Here is a 19,789-nt window from a genome sequence, read left to right on the forward strand (position 1 = left end):
TTGAGGAAGCTCATTTGAGGAAGCGTGTAGCTTTAAAATGTGCTTGAAATAAAGAATCTGGCACTTGTGTGATATATGATGAAAGGTGTTCTGGCTTTAGTATTTTCTGCAAGTAAACTTTTGATTTTTAAAGAGATGTCACACTTTACGAGCACACACATTGCTCCATGTGACACCTGCTGGAGACACGGTCCCCGTCCCCGGGATAGAGGGAAACATCTGAATTAATCCTGAACTCTCCATGTTTTAAAAAACAACTGCTCTATTCACTCCACGAAAGATAGGAGATGGGCAGAACACTTGTGTTCTGGTCCAGGTTGAAAACTAACTCAAATAGCTAGCGTCTGTGAGGGTGTTGGCAGATGTCTTGCTCTGACTATTTCAGGAGATCCACACGGTTCCCTTCAGAAGGGAGCATTAGCCTTGCGGGCATGTCCAGTAGAAACTCGACTAGTTAAGTCTGGTGCGAGGCCGGTGTGGAGCGGTCCTCAGGGCCCCGGAACTGCAGGCCACGTGCTCTGTTCTTTCCCTGCACCCTTTGCCTCACCTGGTTAGGTCCCCTTTGCTGCCTCTTGCCTTGGGGTCTCCCGAGAGCCTCACCTGTTAAAGGGGCCCCGGAAACGTCCAAGACCATGATCAGTGCTCACTCTGGAACACTTTTCTGGACATTCAGGGTGCAGCCTGTGCTTCTGTTCATTCATTTTCGCTGTCGTACAATCACTTCATGCTGTGACCATTTCACAATTCCCTTTCTATTCTTATGGCAATGGAATTTCCGTTTTTTCACAGGTTATCGGATCCCGAACTCACACCATAAAATGTCTAAGTTTCAGATTGAGGATTTTATTCAAGATATTAGAAGGAAACGCAGTAATAAGACAGTAATGAGAGACACTGATGAAATAAGATCATGAACTGCCAGGCTCTTGTGGGCATGTCTCTGCTGTGAACGCCTTAACCTCATGACAGCCCTACACAGGGGTCATACACAGGGGTCCTGCTGTCATCTTATTTCACCAGAATTGAGGCTACAACCCTGAGGGGTTACGTGACCTGCCCAATCTTGCTCTGCTTGCGGTGGACGGGCCTGACTCTGAATCGGGTGTTGGGTGTTAGACTCACCCGACAGTCGCCCGCTCTCCTACTTCGTGGCCTGAAAGGCTCTTCAACAGGCAAGAGCTGCTTCCGGGACAGCCAGCTCACCTTGCTTTTCCCCCGGGACAGCCTGGCCCTTGACCTCAGTTTCCCCTGCAGCCTCTATTTCTGTTCAGGTGGGAGACAGTGGTCCTGCCCTACCTGCCTGTCAGCCTGGGACCTAGCAGCGCTGCCACGTGCCCCCCCCTCACTGGGGCAGGGGCGGGATCTGCTCGCCCAGCTCACATCAGGCCACCTCTCCCGGCGCTGTCCTCTGTGGCCACCAGACACTTGGCCACAGTGCTGACCACCCCGCGGGGGTGGAGGGGTCTCCACAAAGACGCACTGACTGGTGTGTGAGTGAAAATAATTGGCTTTAAAATGTTTGGGAGTAAAGTATCATTTATACAAAGAAGCCAGTCTAGAGGTTTGTAAAGTCTGCCTGTATAGAGACTGGATTATTCTACACGATTTCCAAATAATGTGGATCATATTCTTTCAGCTTAGCAATGGCCAGAATAAATACTCCCCTGACAGTCTTTGCTTGATCAAGTATATGTTCACAAACCAAACATTTTACAGGAAAGTGAACGTAAATGTGAACCTGGCCCGGGACCCGCTCAGAGGACCCGACCCTGCGGAGGACGGGACAGGACGAGTGTCTTCAGGTCACTCATCCGGGCCTTGTAAGGGGCCTTCTAATTACCTGAGTGCTGGGGGGAAACCGCGTCAGAGCAGCTACTGCGTCCGACCAAGCCCGTGTGATCAGCGCGGGGGGCGGGTGTGACCGAGGGTGCAGAGCTCCGGGGCCACCTCGACGCTGACAGGCCGACAGGGTTCGGAGGGAGGTGGGTGTGAGCGCAGCGGCCCGGGGTGGGGGAGCAGCAGAGACCCCCGGCCCGGGAAGCGGGGCGCAGGGGCACCACGAGGGACCCTCCCGGCTGAGCCCGCCGCCGCGCCGTCACGATGCACAGCACGGGGAGGAAGGGTCCGTCCCTTTCCTGGGGGCCTCGCGTGGAGACGCCGTGCGCACGCACGTCCCTGCGAGGCAGGTGCACGACCCGCCGGGAGGCCCCGCGTGCAACCTCCGCCCCAGGTGGCTCCAGGATCGTCATCGGGGAAATAAAGGGCGACTCCTGGGTCCTGAGTCCCCACCTCAGCCTCGGTTACCGCGCGTCCTAGGTCCTGACTTACTGTGCTGTGAACCGGCCAGGAAACTACAGTAATAGGTAATTTATAAAACTGACAAAAATCCTCCGCTAATGCCAGGAATAACTGAAGATTTTCAGAAAGGAAGCAGGAATATTTCCTGGTGTAAATAATAGATAAAGAATGAAAAAGAATAAATGAACACAATCCAGCAGTAGTCCCCTTAGGGGACAATAAAACCCGAAAAGTCCAATTTGTGCAGCAGGCCCATTAGGGCAGGAAGTTAGAAAGCCAGACACTGGCCTTGGGCTCTGAGGGGAGTGACCTAATGCAGGGCTTGATGCCTCAAATAAAAACTGAGGAAGGAAGGAACAGCAGTGTTGCATTATTTCTCATCAGCTCAGCGTGAACAGGCTTTATCCGCGATGATTTCCTTCCGCAAGGGCAGGGCGTGCGCCCCGCGGCTGCCCCGTGCATCCCGGGGTCGGGGCCCAGGTACACGTGCACCTTTGGTAGTGCTGTGAGTTGGCTGGAATCCTGAGGCTTTCACTAAGCTGCTGTTCTCATTTTGTACCTAACTATTTTCTTTTGAGGTGACTATCTTGCTGAGACAAGTTGCTGTTTTCAGGAGAGGACAGATGTTTTTAAAAATAGAAGTTTAAACCATATTGGTGTGGTGAACCCTCATACATTTCTATTTTCTACAAGAAAAAAATCAGGAGTTTAAATTTTTATTTTAGTAACTGGGCCATTCTAACAATAACTTTTGCCCTGTGTTAGTAATCGTAGCATTAATTCCGGGGATTGTAGCTCTTCGGCTCCATTCATACATAAGTGAGTCTCTCTACATGGATGATTTCAACATGCTGGTCTCTGTACTGAAGGCAGAACTCATATAAATAAGACTTTGTATTATTTTTCCTATGACTATGAGTTTTTCCTAGTATTTTCGACCAAAGTCTATTGTGAGGCAGTTGGGAGAGGCCTGTTGTTGACTGAAGTCTGTGAGCTCAGGGCTGGGTGAACGTGCAAAGTCTGCTGCACACTGAGCCCAGGCCAGCTTTACAGCTCGTCCCAGTGAGTGCGTGGTGCCCGCGCTCTGCCCGGACGGTCCTGGGGGTGCCCGTGCTCTGCCCGGACGGTCCTGGGGGTGCCCGCGCTCTGCCCGGACGGTCCTGGGGGTGCCCGCGCTCTGCCCGGACGGTCCTGGGGGTGCCCGCGCTCTGCCCGGACGGTCCTGGGGGTGCCCGCGCTCTGCCCGGATGGTCCTGGGGGTGCCCGCGCTCTGCCCGGCTGGTGCATCCACAGCCCTGGCTGATGCTCTGGTGTTTCGTGCTCACACTGCATCTGGGCTGGCTGTGAATGTTTGAGGTAAACTGACCAGAATAGACATGATCATCATATATTTTTTCTGTCTTACTCAAATCATTATCAATGTGCCCAATCTTATAGTGATTTTTTATGAATATCTTTCTAAATTTAAAAAACAAGGCATGTAATTAAGGCTTGAGCTCGCTTGCATATGGCCATATGGCCAGATTGTAAAAATATACCTCTCTACCTCACAGTTTGCTTTCTCAAACCCAGTAGAGTACTTTGACTGATTAAGTTTTCTTCTCATGGTTTCCTTCCAAGGATGTCCTTGGTAGGAAAGATACATAAAATTACAATAAATATCTTTGCATAATATATTTCAATTACTGAGATAACTCAGCAGTAGTGGTTTGGGGATATGTGTGTGTTTTAAGAATGACAATCTTACTTCACTTTGTTCTGGTAGCTTGGGGAAGTTCTTGGAAGGCCCCTAATAATGGACAAATAAGACATGTTTTTGTTTAGCGTATCAGTTATCTTATAAAAATGAATATTTTCTATATGTTTCAAAGGGTAGAATCAGATTATTACAAGCCCTTTTACCAAGTAAATTTATAACTAACTTTAAAGAAAATTTATGGAACAAACAACTACTGAACACACACACCCATCTTCCTTTTGTCTCTGATCCTAAACAGATATCAGAAAACAATCAACGCCAAAATAAGTTAATTCCAGGAAAATGCTGGGAGGCAAGAAACAGAGCCATCAGCATACCAAAAACTTGAGAAGTGTCCCAACCTGAGGAAGTAGATGGGGTCCTATCCTTAGAGAGAAAAGTTCCATGGCAACTCCAATTCTCAGCACCAAGTGCAGGTGAGACCACCCCAGAGACAAGAGCCCTTGATGGAGGGCTTGCCTGAGAGCAGACAGATGGAAGGAAAGGATGCAGTGCATCACTGGGGAGGGCATTCACGGTGCTCAGCCAGGCCCTTGCCCTTTCCCCAAATTGTGCTGAAGCTGGGGGGGACACCAGCAGAGTTTTCCCAGAGGCTACAGGAGACAATGAGTGATGAAGCCACTAACCAGGAAGGCCAGGGGATCATACGTCCACAAAAGTCTGGCTGCAAGCTTGCCCAACTCAATGGGGGCCAAGTCAGGTTCATTCTCCACAATGATTGAGCTAGATGAGCCCTTGTGCTTGGAACCTGCACCTGCACGTGGCCACCAGAAACTGAAAACACAAACGGGCCTTTGAGAAAACCAACACTTAGAAGAGATGCATCAGGACTTGTATTTCCTCTGAGATGGGGGAGTCTCATTCCTCCCAGGTCCTTCCCTTACAACCGAAACACCTTACACAGCACAACAAACAGGCAAGGCAGGAGAAGAAGGCAGGGCTTGGACTCAAGACTGAGGAACAACACACAGGTAAGGGCCCCAGCTCCCTCAGAGTTCCAATACCGCCGGGCAGGTGAGTCCCCTGGAGTCCTTGTAGCTCCTGCAATCAAAGCACCTCCCCAAATATTTAGAAATCTTTAGAAAGATGTGGGAACTGCGGGTTACAGGTACAATGAATCTGAGAGTCCAGTTAAGGCTGAAAACACAAGTAGTTTCAGCCTGTGGAATAGTGCATCTCCAAGCGTGGTCCCCAAATAGCTGCCTGGGCGTTGCCTGGAAACCATTAGAAGTGCAAATTCTCTGACCCCTAAACCTCCGAATCAGAGGCCCCTGTGCATACAACCCAGGGCTTTGCAAGTGCTCCTGTGCTCACTGGAGTGGGGGCCTGCTGCTGTTTGAGAACGTTTGCATCCTGGAGCCCCTTCCCGCCCACGAGAGCCTGGTCGTCACCTCCCCACCCCGGCAGAAGCCTGCAGACACAGGACCCTGGAGGTCCAATTTCTAGAGACGTGCTCTTCACACTTTATGTGCATCCAGATCCCTTTTAAACAGATGGTGATGTAATAGGTCTGGGTTGGGGCTGGGGATGATGCATGTTTAATAAGCTCCCGGGGGCAGGACCACACTGAGTGTCAAGGATCGGAGTGGTGCTTCCAGACTTGGCTGCGGGGATAATCTGGGGAGCCCTGCAGACTGCTGGGGTGGGAGCCCCACCCTGGAGGGTCCCCGAATTGGTGTGTGTGTGGTCTAAGCACTGCCTGCTTCTGCCCCGGCAGAGACCTCTGAGGCAGGGGACTCTCCTACAGCTGAAGTGAGCATTCCAGACCCTAAGTGGAGAATAAGGAAAGTTCCTACACTGAAAAGTGGAACTCCAGTCTCCTCTCCAACTCAGCTTCCAGGCAGAAGTTTATATGGTTACCTGTGGGAAAACTTGCCCAAATGAAAAGAACTAGAGAAATTAATATTTGAGTCTCCACCTGATCAGGCAACATGTTCTCCCCACGCTGACACACAAGGTGGTGAAGTAAAAGAAAGCCAAGCAATTAATGTTCAGTTTGAAATTGTAAAGGCTAAAAAGAATCTTTTCTGTAACGTCCCCTCAAATATCCGGAAATCAGCTTAACGGGAATTGTGGGAGATTTACAATTGTGGAAACCTATAAAGAAAGCAAATGTCTAAACTAACAGAGACAGTCTTACGGAGAATTCACCATTTAAAGCTGACAATTCTCCCCAATTAATCTACTAAATCAACTCAATTAAAATATTAAATTACTTCAATTAAAAATATCAAATCTCCAATAGGATTTTTGGTGGAACTTGGAAAGCCAATTCTGAAATTCATCTACAATATACACAAGCTCAGCCAGTTCAATTCCCAGATAAATGGCAAGTGTGCTCATTGGAGAAGGAGCTGCTCACTGCTCACAAATAATGTACTGTTAAATTTTAATACAAAAATGTACAGTATCTCTGTCTTTTCTTGATTAATAATTTTTAGTAATTTTTGCTGATTCTTAGTTTTTAACCATAAACTTAATGTAAGAAAACTATCTTGTGAAGAAACCATAAACTTAATGTAAGAAAACTATCTTGTGAAGAATGAAGGACACAGTGAACGCTACGAGCTGGCAAAGTGCTCACGGCCAGTGGACCCTGAGACTGTACAGAACATTCTCTCTGAAACCAGACCACCAGTTTTTTCAGCATATTATACATTTTATTCTTTGAAAAGATGTAAGACTTACACAATACTCTAGCAACATTAATCAAGGAAAAACAGAGATGATCTACATTTTCATATTAAATTTTTAATAGTAAACTACATTTATAATAATTTAATATGAAAATGTAGACCTAATAGAAAATTTTCTAGAGAAATATATCTTACCAAAATTGATTCAAGAAGGAATAGAAGACTGAATATCCTATATCCACTAACAAAATGGAATCAGTTAATGATAAAGATCTACCTAAAAAAAAAAAAGAAAGTCCCAGTTAGTGACATGCTTTAATCAAACTCTCAGGGGATAAGATAACTACTAACTTTTACTTTACAGATTTTATTTTTTATAGCAGTTTTCGGTTCACAACAAAGTTAAGAGGACGATACAGAGACTTCCCATATTTTCTCTACCCCGACAAGAGCATAGCACCCACCCCCATCATCGAATCCCCAGATGGTACGTTTGTTACAATTGATGAATCCATATGGACACATAACCACCCAGAGTCCATGGTTAACCTCAGGGTTCACTGTTGGTGTTGTTCATTCTGTGGGTTTAGACAAATGTAGCGTGACGGGTCTCCATCTTTATAGTATCACACAGAGTATTTTCACTGCCCCAAATCCTCTGTGCTCCACAGACATCAATTTTTAAACATTATTTTAACTGTTAATGAATCATGAGGCATGACAAGTTGCAAGGACCTAGCCAGGCCAACCCCAGAACCTGCCTTTGAGCGTCACCCCACTCTGCTGCTGAGTCTGTCGGGGTCCTGCCGAGAAACAGAAGCCGATGTTTCCACAGAAGGAACTCAGTCCAGGGAAATGGACACAGAGGCATCTCAGGGCCCCCGAGGTCCGGGAGGATGCTGCAGAGTGGCCCAGACCCTGGGGAGGGTTGCTGGTCCCTCCTCTTCCCGGAGCAGGTGGGCTGTGCTGGGTGTGTTGGAGGAGATGGGCACTGGGACCACCCGCTGCTCCAGGGGGACAGCCACTGACTACATCGGAGAGAGGGCGGTGGACGCCAGCATCCCAGTGTCCCTCACTGAGAACCGGTCTCCGCTGCTTGAAGCGGTGCCCACGTGCTCGGCGGGTTCAGGCGTGGACGCGGGGCTGAGAGGCAAGATTGCTGAGTGTGGACGCAGCGCAGGGTGCCCCACTGGTTTGGGGACTTTCCCTCGGAAACGAGTTCTCCTCCGTCTCCTTTGGCTCTGTCACTGCTGCCCAGGACTCCGATGTCCTTCTGCCTGGCTTTTACTCACACCGTCTCCCTGTTTCCCTTTGGAACTTTGAAAACCTATCCTTTTCATCTTGCATCCCCAAATTCTATGATTATTTGTTTTGGTCCGAGTTTTCTTATTCATTACCAAGGATATTGAATGCACCTCTACATTTGTGAATTTATGCCTTTACTTCTGGGAAACCTTTTGATTTTGTAAAAATATTTTTCTCCTTATGCTTTCTCTGTTCTGTCTTTCTGGAACTCTATTATTTTTCAAATGCTGCACTTCTTATTCTAGTATCTAATGTTCCTATTTTTTCCTCTCACATTTTCCATTTCTTTACCTATTTTTTCTATTTCCAGAAGAGATCCTCAACTTTATTTTATCATCTTTTGTGCTGATTTTTATTTCATTTCTCCCACCATATACTTAGTTTTAAGTAGGGTTATCAGATCTAGCAGATAAAAATACACAATGCCCAGTTATATTTGAATTTCAGATAAAAAACAGCCTTTAGTATTATTGTAACTATGGCCAAATATTGCATGGGGCCTAGTTATACTAAAAAAGCACTTGTTAATCAGAAACTCAAGTTTAACTAGGAATCTGGTATTCAGAGACGCTAGTTTCAAGATAGTTTTTCTCGTTTCTCAATCTTTCTCTTAATAGAGAGCCTTCAGAGATGCAGTGTTTCCTTCTATCTCTATAGATGAGGATGCTTTCAGTTTTCTACTTTTTGAAGGTTTTTTCCTTGCTCTTTTTACTTTTCCTGTTTCTACTAAGTTATTTTTTCTTGCTGGTTTGTTTTGTTTACTTTAGAGATGTTTCTCAAGTGCCTGGTGATTATACTGAGGAGTGAGGCATGGGAGGATGGCTAAGCTCTTGGGGGCACACTCTCAGGGGCTCACGTAGGAGCGCTTGATTCTGGGGAGTGATCCCTAACTGTCAGTATCTTCTGGGCAAGCTTCTGACCTCTGGACACTCTACTCTGCTGTTGGGGCCTGTGGTTACCGCACCAGCTGCCAGCTTCCTGGAAGCAGAGACTAGGAAAGGCTGCTGATGACCCAACCATTCAGAATTCAGCACTTCGCCTAACATCATGTTTCGCGTCCTGTGTGCGCCTCAGTTCTCAGCTAGGACTGGTGCTTGCTGGTCCGAATCCACCTCCACAGGAGGCTTTCTGGCTCCTGTTGGGACAGAGGGAGGGGGTCCACATTCCCCCCCGGAAGACTCAGTCATCCCTGCCTCTCACTGACTTGACACTGTGATTTCAAAGGCACCTGGTGTATCTAATTTTATGATTTTGGGGTTCTGTGATTTGGATAGATAAATATCACTGAACAGGTTTATTTTTCATATATCATTTGACTTAAAAACATTATAAAACAGAAAGAGTTAAAAGTACCAAAAGAAGAAACAATACAAACCTGGAAAAAGTGCCATAACTTAACTGCACTGTTAGAAAATCTTTAAAAATCTAAAATTTATTATTTGTTTTACACTAATTCCAAATGAGGCAAGGGGTAGTCAATTTGGCAATTTTGATATAGGACTAATTTGATCAAGTCCAATTTTCAGACCATCTTCATAACCCATTTATCTTCCCCTACGTATACATGCAGTACGGCACTGGGTCATAAATCAATCATAATTTAAACTTGAGGAAAACTATATATGGTACAATGGGAAATGATCTGGTTGTGGCCAGTTATGGCCACTGTACCACCAACTCTCACCCCGGGAAACTCATTCTATCTGAATTAAGTGGGGATCATGTAGCATAATTATGTGACTCCCAAGATTTCCATGATCTTCAAGTGATAGAAATGAACATTTTGTCAGTATTAGAGTAGCTTATTGGTGGGAACCATCTTATTTATGATGGGATTATTATTAGGTTTGGTTCTCATGGAAATCTGCATTAGAACCTCCCCAGAACCAAGTGTATGGGGCAGTCGACATGCAGAGCCAGAGCCCAGCTCAAGGACCAGCATGTGGTGTGTGCCCATTATTCTGATTTTTACAAGGTTCTGTGAGGCCAGACAAGCAGTTTCATAACTTCCACCCATATATTCAAGATGTAGTGGAATAATTGTAAAGACCTTTGAGAGGGGGAACGTTGTTTCCTGAATGGAGTAATGGGGCTGGCGTGGCGGTCGACCCCCTGCCCGCCCTCTGCCAGTGACGGAAATTCTTGTCTGTCTCACAGAGACTGAAAGTGAATCCAAGCACCCAGAAGCCTTCTTCGTGTGTACAGTACGGAAAGGATATCGATTGGAAGTTGGCATAACTTGACTTTTTTCACACAAATCGTTGGGCCGCTTGTGCAATCCTGAAGAGGCACGGACTTTTCAGGAAAGGGACCGAACAGTCAGGCACAGACTCCAGCCCCCCCGTGTGCTTAGTGCGTCAGAGTGAGGAGTGGTCTGCAGCGGCCCCTCGTCGGGGGTCAGGAGAGAAGTTTCCAAGTTCGGCAGAGCCTCGTGGAGCTGGAGGATGAAGGCAGCTGCGAGACGCAGCCATGTGGCTGGGAATGGGGGGAGGGGGCGGGGGGGCGGGGGTGGGTGGTTGGGAGAGAGGCGGGGGGAGAGGGCGGTGGGGCCGGAAACGGCCTGCGCGCCTGATGCTCCGGTTCTGCCCCTGTGGCTGTAGTCTGTGCGCGGCTGCGCCCCGTGGATTCGCGTGTAGAATTCAACAGGCAATTTCCACTTTCAAGTACTTGTTATGTGTTTAAAACATGAATTTTCTATAAAGGAAATATAAGGTTTTGAGCCCAGTGTTATGAGGAACTACAGATGGAGACAAATCTCTATACTTTGGAAGTTTTAAGGAATAAAATTTTCATGAGTTTGAGAATATGTCATAGACAAAAGCCTAGGTGTAAAAGGTCCAGTAATAATAGCAATAATAGTAATCCCATAATGAGAATTGTATCCCCAAAAGGAATTGATCAGAACTCTTTGACATACCTGTGGCTACAAAACCTAACATTTGGACATTAACTAATGATAAATAACAGAGAAAATGGGACGCTGCTAACTGAAAATTTAACACGTTACTTGCCTAGATATGTTATTTTTCTCCATGATTATTTTAATTCTAATGAGGGCCTCTTAGAAGTCTGATGATGTAACCAGCATGAATAAAATACTGTTTGTGTTTATATAAACACAGAAGAGACTGAGTTTAAATGGAAGTTTCCAAAAATGCAGTTAACTTTGAGACCTTTCGCTTCGGTATTTGCTGATAAATTCACTATTGTGATTAATAGCTTCACCCACGCACCTCAGATTTTTCTTATCAGGTCCATGGAGAGTCAGTCTTGTGCGTGGTTCTGCATTGCACCCCTCAAACTCTGAGAACCGATGGAAGTTCCACTGCCTCTCCTCCCCGTGGGAGCTGCCACCGCCCGTCAGGCGATGCTTGCTCAGCCTGGCCAGCTTGCTTCACACCCTGCTGCTCTATCAGCAGTTTTGTACACATCCTTCTGAGTAGAACATCTACACTGGGAAAGCAGAAATTGTACTGAAGACATTACATTTTTTTCTCTGAGCTCTATGCTTCCACTGATGCGGGCTAAAAGTATAAATAATACAATTCCTAAATCTTCATTGTAAATACTTCTGTACTTGTTCAATTGCAGATTCTGAAACCAAATGGTGGGTCTTTTATTGGACGATTAAATGTCACTTCGGCTGGTTGAGACCCCATGGGTCCCAGTTCTTTCACTTAGACCGTTCTTTATTTTGCCTAAATTTCTGTAAATGTCAAAGTTGGTTAGCATGTCATTTCCTCATTCAGGTCACTCATCAATAAATAGAAGATGTCCCCAGATGAAGGACTGTTCGTTACATTTTTGGAGGCATCTTCTAAACTTATTTAGTCAGTGAAAACGTTGTGAGACTTTTTCATATGCAAGACATGAAGTGTGTGATGAAACTACACCTGACTTTTTGTCCTTCAGGGAGCGATTAGTCTATAATTTCACCAATTAATTCAAAGCAACATTCTTTAAATACTGTAGCTCAGTTAGTGATGAGGTCACTCTAATGCGCTAAACATGGCTCACACGCCTCATCTTTTTCAAGATGCTGTAAAGGTAACAGTCATTGCTAATGTGTGTAAGTCCTGAGGCAGAGATGCTGGCTGGCCGTACAGAAAGGTGCCGTCCTTTCTGTGGGGTGACTGTCCACCGAAGCACACTTCCCAGCCCCTGTTTGCATCTAGGTGGGGCTGTGAGGCTGGGGCTCACTCATGGAATTAGCTGAGTGATGACTGTCAGCTCCTGGTCAAAATGGTCACGAAGAAGAAGTGAGTCCCTCCCACCTGCCTTTTTCCCTTTATGTGAGCCACCTGCAGACGGTCTAAGACAAGACTGAGTCTCGGGGTCCAGTGGGGTCACAAGTTTCTGAATCATCTTGTGAAGTCTGTGTGTTGAATCCCCACACTGAACTGTTATGTGACCTGCGCTTTTGAACCAATACAACCTGGGGGAGGCCTTAGCTTCCTCTGGCACTTAGCACGTTCCAGGGAGTGTTCTAGGCACATTCATAGGTGTTGATTTGTTTAATTCTAAAACCAAACGAAACCGTGAGGTAGGTACCTTTCTCACCTCTGTTTTGTAGTGGAGGAAACTGAAGCCCAAGGAGGCCAACGCCATGGCAGAGTGCCCCAACCAGCGTGGGCTCGAGCTTGAGCCCAGAGAGCTTGGTCGAGGGTCCACCCTTGAGAGCTACACTGTACTTCTCTCAGGGAAACACTGATAGGATGCTGGAGGAAACATCTCTGTCTTTATCTATCTCGCTACCTACAGATGCCACATCTGCGTCTTCTCCCTGCCCTATGAGACCAGGAGGCCCATTAATGTAAATATAAATGGAGACACATTTGTTCTGATTTTGCTGTATGACAATAATGACAGTGGAAATTTATACAAAATTTGTTTCCCTTTGTAATGCGTTTGATGTCTAAAAGCATCCTGTCAGGCAGATGCTAACATTAGTGGTCAACCAGGTGACTTCCTCGGGGTACAAAGCCGGTAATGTAGAGAGAGACGGGGACCCCAGATGAAAGGCTCCTCCCTCTGTTCTGCTCTCTGCAGCCCACAAGGCCTAACTGCTCCAGTGAACTCGGGTGGGTCCAAGCTCCGTCCTGCTAAATGCCTGTCAGCAATCCTTCTAGAACCACATTCTTGACCCAGAAACCGCCTTTTATTGAGAAACAGAATATTGCCGGTCTCTGTTCTCTCATTATCCACGGGAGTTCCAAGCTCATCATAATGGCTCAACAAACACATCTGCAAGTTCTGCAAGTGCACCCTCGGCCGGCCCGAGGACAGACCCAAAGTGGGGGACACGGTTCTGGACCAAGATTCAAGCCAAGCGAGCAGCCATCTCTCAGGTGTGACCTCTGCCCCAAGCCCCACCATGCAGGGCACGCGGTTTCAGGCTTTGCTCCTGCCCTAAGAACTCCCTGTGCTTTCCTCATTTATTCTCCCGACGTTGATCGAGTATCTAAGGTGGTCCAGCGTCATTCTAGGTGTTAAAGGAAGCGATCAGTGTCTGTGTGGCTTAGTTCCTGGTGGGGAGAGAGAAAAGCAGCCCAAGGGGGCGGAGTCCAGGCAGGAGGCGTGGGAGCAGCAGGGGGAGGGTGGGTGCCGGCCTCCTGCGTGGATGGAAGGTGTGGGGTAATCGGTCCCATTCACACGTCAAGCTGTGCTTCACCTCACCGTTAGGCCTCCCTCTCTCACGCAGGATGTGAGTTATCAGGTTTTTAGACTGCTTCTTCATTCTGGTCCCAAGCTCTCTCTGCACCTTGTACATCTGCCCCCATCACAGCCATCCATCTCCACAAATCCTTCCAAAATTCACCTCAAATATTTGTGCACTGAAAAAACTTTCCTATTTTACTTACAGTCATTAGGGATTGTACTCACTTTGCTAGATTCTTTTTGATATGCAAGCAATATTCTAATAGGTTACATTGGGGTTCTTGTTGCTTCATGAGCTGGTGCTATTATTTATTTGCTTTGTGTGGCACAGTAGCTGAGCTGGTGCTATTATTTATTTGCTTTGTGTGGCACAGTAGCTAAGCTGGTCAGAAGGAACTAGCATAACGTTATACATTTAGCAGACATTCAGTCCGTATTTGGTGAATGAATATTGGTTGAACGTGTGCTGAATGCCTATAATTGTGCTAAGGCTCTGCAAATATAGACATAAGAGAACTAATCACACCTACTCACCTCATATCAGGAAGAGAGGGATGGGTACCTGGGGTCTGAGTTAATTCCTTGACTTTGCGGTTGTGTACCCCATGTAACTGTACCTCTCACACCCTTTCTTAGCCTTGTTATAGAGCTCTGGCCTCTCCTCTTTCCACTTCTGAAATATATTTTCTATAGGTACAAGGTGGATTTTTTCTAAAATGCTAATTTGAACACGTAACTCATTTTCCTAAAAACTGATTTCCTCTTCCTACAACGTAAAGTCTATTCAAGTCCCATTTAATTTATTCTTTATGTTTTACCTTAAAACTCCTTTTAATCAGGTTTTATTCCGGTCCAACTAAACCTTCTTATTAGCCCCCAAATATTCTGTGGATTTCTTGCCCTTCACCTCTGCTCAGACCGTTTCTTTTGCTGAGATGACTCTTCTGACACTGTTATGCCCATCTCCACTTCTGTGGTCTCATTAAGCTCGTTCCTGACCTGATTCTTGGTTTCACCCGAGGCTGCCGCTTCCCCAGCAGCACTGAGGACCGCCCCCCGCAGCGGTCATCACCACACAGGGGGCTCTCGGGCTCCCGAGCCCTCACCTGAGCGGACACACAGCACTTTCCTCAGCCCTCCCCCTCCGCTCAGACGGGAACGCGGGACTCGTCCTGACCTGGTCTCCTCTCAGCAGGTCTGCGCTGCAGCCGTGGGCTCCCCCTGACCCCCGAAGTGCGCCTGTGGTGCCCTCCCTCGCCCCGTCAATGTCAGCGCCGGGTGCCCAGCTCTCAGAACGTCTCCCAGTTCCAATAGCACCGGCCTGGGCTCCACCCTTTGGGGTTTGTGCCTATGAAACACCCTCCACCCGGCCACCAGGTGCTTTGCTCGGAACATGAATAAGGCCTCGGCAAACCACTGCTGAAAACTGTCTGACAGGCCCCCCTCACCTGAAACCAGCCTCAGCTTTTGGCTCGGCCACGTGGACTTTCCCAAGTGCTGCCCTGTCCACTCCGTGCCCTGAACTTTATGTTCCCTGGACATCAGGCCGCGGAAGTGGCCGTCTTACTCCCGGACGTTTCCAGCTCCTGTGCCCATGACCGCGCCGCGCTGTCTGCACAGAACGCCTTGTGTCCTTCCTCTGTTTCCTGAACACCTGGCACCTCCTACTCAGATGTGGGGCTTAGCTCCAGAGGACTCACCTTGTAAACTGCTACCAAGCTGTGCCAGACCCAGCCTCCCTGTATGCCCATCAATCTTATAAACCTCTTGGTACTTATTTTATTCTATTGTAATTATCTGCTTATGTGTTTATCTTCCCAACTAGACTGAATCACCTCATATCCCAGGGATAGTGGCATTTAATGTTTCCCATTTGTACCATAGATAATTTAAAGTAAACATTTGCTGACTGGGAGAGAGTCAAATGGAAATAATGTCTATCTCACAGAAGTTTTAGGAAGATAAAATGAGGTAATGTTTCTAAACATGATTCAAAAACTTAAAAATACATTACAAATGTTAGTGATAATGTTGCCGTGATGTTGATGGTGATGGTGAGCATGACGTGAGTTTACGTAACGATGCTTGGTGGGCAGGACCGGGTCTGGGGAGAGAGGTCTCAGCTGGAATTTAACGTTATTCATCACAAGGTGAGTCAGCCAGGGGCAGTTACAGAGATGAAGCACAGAGAAAACAAATGGATCCTTTCTGCAGAGTGGCATTGATGATGTAGCCAAAGAGGAGAAACCAGTACAGGGTTAGAGAAGGAACCTCCAGAGGGGTCAGATGAAAGCCAAGACAAGGACGTACCCCATCGAGAGAGAGAAGAAAGGGCAGAGGGAAAGTCCACAAAGAGCTGGGGTCAGAAATGGGCTACAGCTTCCAGTGGAATTTTGCAATGAAGATCCCACTGCTTACCTGAGTGACAAACACATTCTTTCTTTGGACTAAATTTGCAGTAACTGAAAATTAACAAAATATTTACTCTAGGAATGTATGGTACTCTTTGAGGGCAGGACCAGCATCTGGCCCATAGCCCCTTTACCTGGTGAGTATTTGGCATGTGGTAGGTCTTTAATTTACAGGGTTTATTTTTTTAAATGAAAGAAGTTCTGATGGGCAGTGCAGGGCTACCTTCTCAGTGACTGTCTTAAGATTAGCTTTTCTGTGCCTGAATATCATCCAGCGTTGGTGTAAGAAGATTTTCTCTGGAACATTAAGTTGGTAAAATTTTGTGTTTCTTGAGTCAAGAAGTTTCTTTTTAAAAATAACTATACCTTAAGGTAATATGTAATGGTAACTGATCCCTGACAGCGGTTGTGTTTTCAATTAACTGGATGAATGCAGCTTTTTGCTGTTTACGTGACAGCTGGACGGACCAGCGTGCTGGGTTCTTTCTCTCCCTTCCTACCCTCTTCCTTTCTGATCTCCTTCTCCTCCCTCCCCTCTCCCGCCCCCTTCTCCCTCTTTCTCAGAGCAGGAGAGTTTTTATCTCGGTTATTGGAATTAAAAATGCTGATATTTCACTCCTGGGCCTCAAGAAACCCTAGAGCAATGATCACGTTTTAGATAAATGAAATGTAGCAAATGTTAAAATTGGTAAAATACGCAGTACATGAGAGCTTCCATGTAGGAAAAGCAAGCGGTGAGAATGTACCCATAAAAAAATTGGACAATGAAATATTATAACTTCCAGTACAGATACAACTGAAAGTTTAAAACATGATCATGAGGAAGTGGTCTGAAGCAGATCTCAAAGGAAGTGACAGAAAACGCAGGGACCTTTGTTCTGTTCCAAGTTGGAAGATGGGAGAATAAAGAAATAAATGAAGAAGCACTTCTGATGGGGCCCCAACCCCAAGGATTGACACAGCACCTTTGTCTGTTCACTGCATCTCAGCCTCCGGTCCCTAGCTGTCTCACCACTTCCACGGAGGAGCTTGAGATACCAAATTCAATGGGTACTTTTTGGTCCTTATTTCACCGCATATAGTGACAGCGTTAGACCCAGTGGACCAATCTGTCCCATTTGAAATGACTCTGTCCCTCGCCCTCCTGGCCCCCCTTCTCAGACCTGCCCCTCCCAGCCCGCTGCTTCACCCCAGCCTCATGCATCCGGTCACCCCGTCTCTTCCCAGGCTGGTCTTCAGACCACTGTCTCTTCGTCCACTCGCTTAGTGACTCACTGACCCCGAGGCTTGACCACTACCTGCTGAGGACCTCAGATCCCGCCTCACTGAACCCACATGCCCAGGTCCCACCTGGCGATCCCGACCCTGGGTACCAAACAGCCATGGTTCACTCAGTATTTCTAAAATCACATTCCTGACCCTATCTCATCTCACAGTCTTTCCACCCTAATAAATCTGTCTGAAATTGCCCTCCACCCATGTGTTCTATTCCCTTTACTGATTTATATTCATTGTCGTCACTTGTCACTATTTAACATTCACAGGTTTGACTTCTTCACCAGTTCGCCAGTTCAAGGAGGGCAGGGATTGTTCTCTTTGTTCACTTGGGTATTTCTAGTTCTTAGAACAGTGCCTGGTACAGAATACTTACTAACAGATATTTCTTGAGGTAATGAATTAGGGGAAAAGCCAGATAAATCACTGCTGCAGGAGTGAGGGCAGGACTTGAGGAGAGACAGCCTTGGGTTAGACCCAAATAGGGGACAGAGGAGATGTACAGAACGAGAGGGTATCTAAAGGTGAAGCTGAAACTTCAGTATTTGCCAACTACTGGACAATTCCACGAGTTGACTTTTTATCTTTAATCGAGAGAAGAATGCAGACAAACACCATTTTGTGGGGTGGGGGAGTCTTGTTTTAATAAGAGGTGATACCACAAACACACCCAACATTGTCTGGGGTCCCGGATGTGGACTGTTTCAATGAATGTTTGATGGAAGGAGACTTACTTCATGGGTATTATTGGGGTTTTGCCACTTTTTTTTGTATTTATTTTTTCATTGGCTGCGTCGGGTCTTCGTTGCAGCATGTGGGATCTTTTGTGGCGCGCGGGCTCTGGAGCATGCAGCCTTCTCTCTAGTCGTGGCGTGCAGGCTCAGTTGCTCCGCGGCATGTGGGATCTTAGTTCCCCGACCAGGGATCGAACTGGCATCCTCTACATTGCAAGACGGATTCTTAACCACTGGACCACCAGGGAAGTCCCCTTTGTCACTTTTTGAAATCACTAACTCTGCTTTATAAAATGTGATCTTTTCATAGAGTAACTATTTCTTTTCATTAGTATCTCATCCTCCTTTTTTGGAGATTCATCATGCTTTTCAGTAGAATCTCACATTTTTTCCTTGCACCTACGTTGGTATCTCGTAAGTAAGCAGTTCCAAAAATGAATTGTCAGTAGTTTGGCCGAAGACACAAAATAAGCAAAGATTTGGCAGGAAAGGTCCAACTCAAAGCCACAAGTTTATTCGTGAATTACAAGCAGCGGGGTTAGATGTCTGGGCCTTGGTTTCCACGAGGCTGGTCCTGTTTCAGCCTCATCCTCTGGGCACATGGCTGTTACAAAAATGCTTCTAATGACGAACTTGCTGGGAAACTGTTCATCTTTTTCTTTTACAAGGCTGCACATTCCTTAGAGAGGCTTTCTTCTGTTTTGCTTTTTTTTTCTTGAAAATAGAAAAATAGTCAAACACTTGGGCACCGATTGTCCCGTGTCTCTAGGGAGGGCCCGGGATGGCTCCCCTAGGAGGGTGAGGTCTGCCAGGACCCAACTGCACGGGGCTCTCTGGCTGATGCAGCTTTAGACGTGCTGGCAGGGTCCGGCAAAGCTCCTCCTGCGTGGAGGGCCAGGGCGGCCGCTTCTGGGAAGAAGCAATTCCACAGGGAGACCCTGGGGCCCCCAAGGCCGCGTCTGGGGCCGGTGTCCTGGAATCACCCCTCTTGACACCCGCCTGGAGGAGAGATTCCCAGGCCCTCCCCCCAAATGCCTGTCATTTGGAACAACTTCCGTGAGCTGCTGCCCTGTCGGCACCACGTCCATGGGGTGAAGGTCTGAACACCTGTTGTGATGGGGGAGGGTGTCAGGCTCGGGTCTGTTTCCTTAGCAAGTTCCTCCAGAGACCCAGGTGCTCCGGCACTGACCGGGGAGAGACCAGCAGCAGAGATTCAGATGACGGCTGTGTGGAGAGGAGCCTGAGAGGATGCTTCTGGGTCTTCGTTTTCTGCTAATTAACTAAACATCATGTTACTTTTACCTATTATGTGTTCGAGAGAAGAGGCGGGAAACGGGCCTGATGTTTATTGATAGGTACACGTGTGTGTGAGTGGGTAGGTGTGCTGGCACGTGCACGTGTGCATGTATGTCTGTGTGTGTCCACACACTCCTTACCAAAGCCCTGTGGTAAGGATTAATGTCATCATCAAGAAGACTAAGGCTCCTAAAGGTTAGGTAACTTGCCAGTGTCACAGGGTCAGCATTTAATCTGAGATGAACAATTAACACATCAAGTAGGTGATACGCTGTGACTTGTGACCAAGTGTGGATGGGAGGCCCCCAGGAGGGGAGGTGCACTGGCTAGAGCTGGAGAGAGGCCGTAGCAGAGGGGAGATGGAAAACCCATAGGATCTGGGGAGGTTCACAAAGCCAGGTATGAGCTGCCCTTGGT

The 19,789-nt window shown here is 47.1% G+C and overlaps 1 long non-coding RNA gene across 1 annotated transcript; it reads left to right on the plus strand.

Annotated features, from left to right (window-relative positions):
• Positions 1–3,495: 3,495 nt before the first annotated feature.
• Positions 3,496–10,447, plus strand: LOC137778091 (uncharacterized). Its single transcript, XR_011076735.1, has 3 exons — positions 3,496–3,654; positions 4,296–4,473; positions 10,156–10,447. It is a non-coding gene; the product is annotated as an uncharacterized lncRNA (long non-coding RNA).
• Positions 10,448–19,789: the final 9,342 nt, after the last annotated feature.

Source organism: Eschrichtius robustus, chromosome 15 (assembly GCF_028021215.1).
Source record: "Eschrichtius robustus isolate mEscRob2 chromosome 15, mEscRob2.pri, whole genome shotgun sequence".
Lineage (NCBI taxonomy): Eukaryota > Metazoa > Chordata > Mammalia > Artiodactyla > Eschrichtiidae > Eschrichtius > Eschrichtius robustus.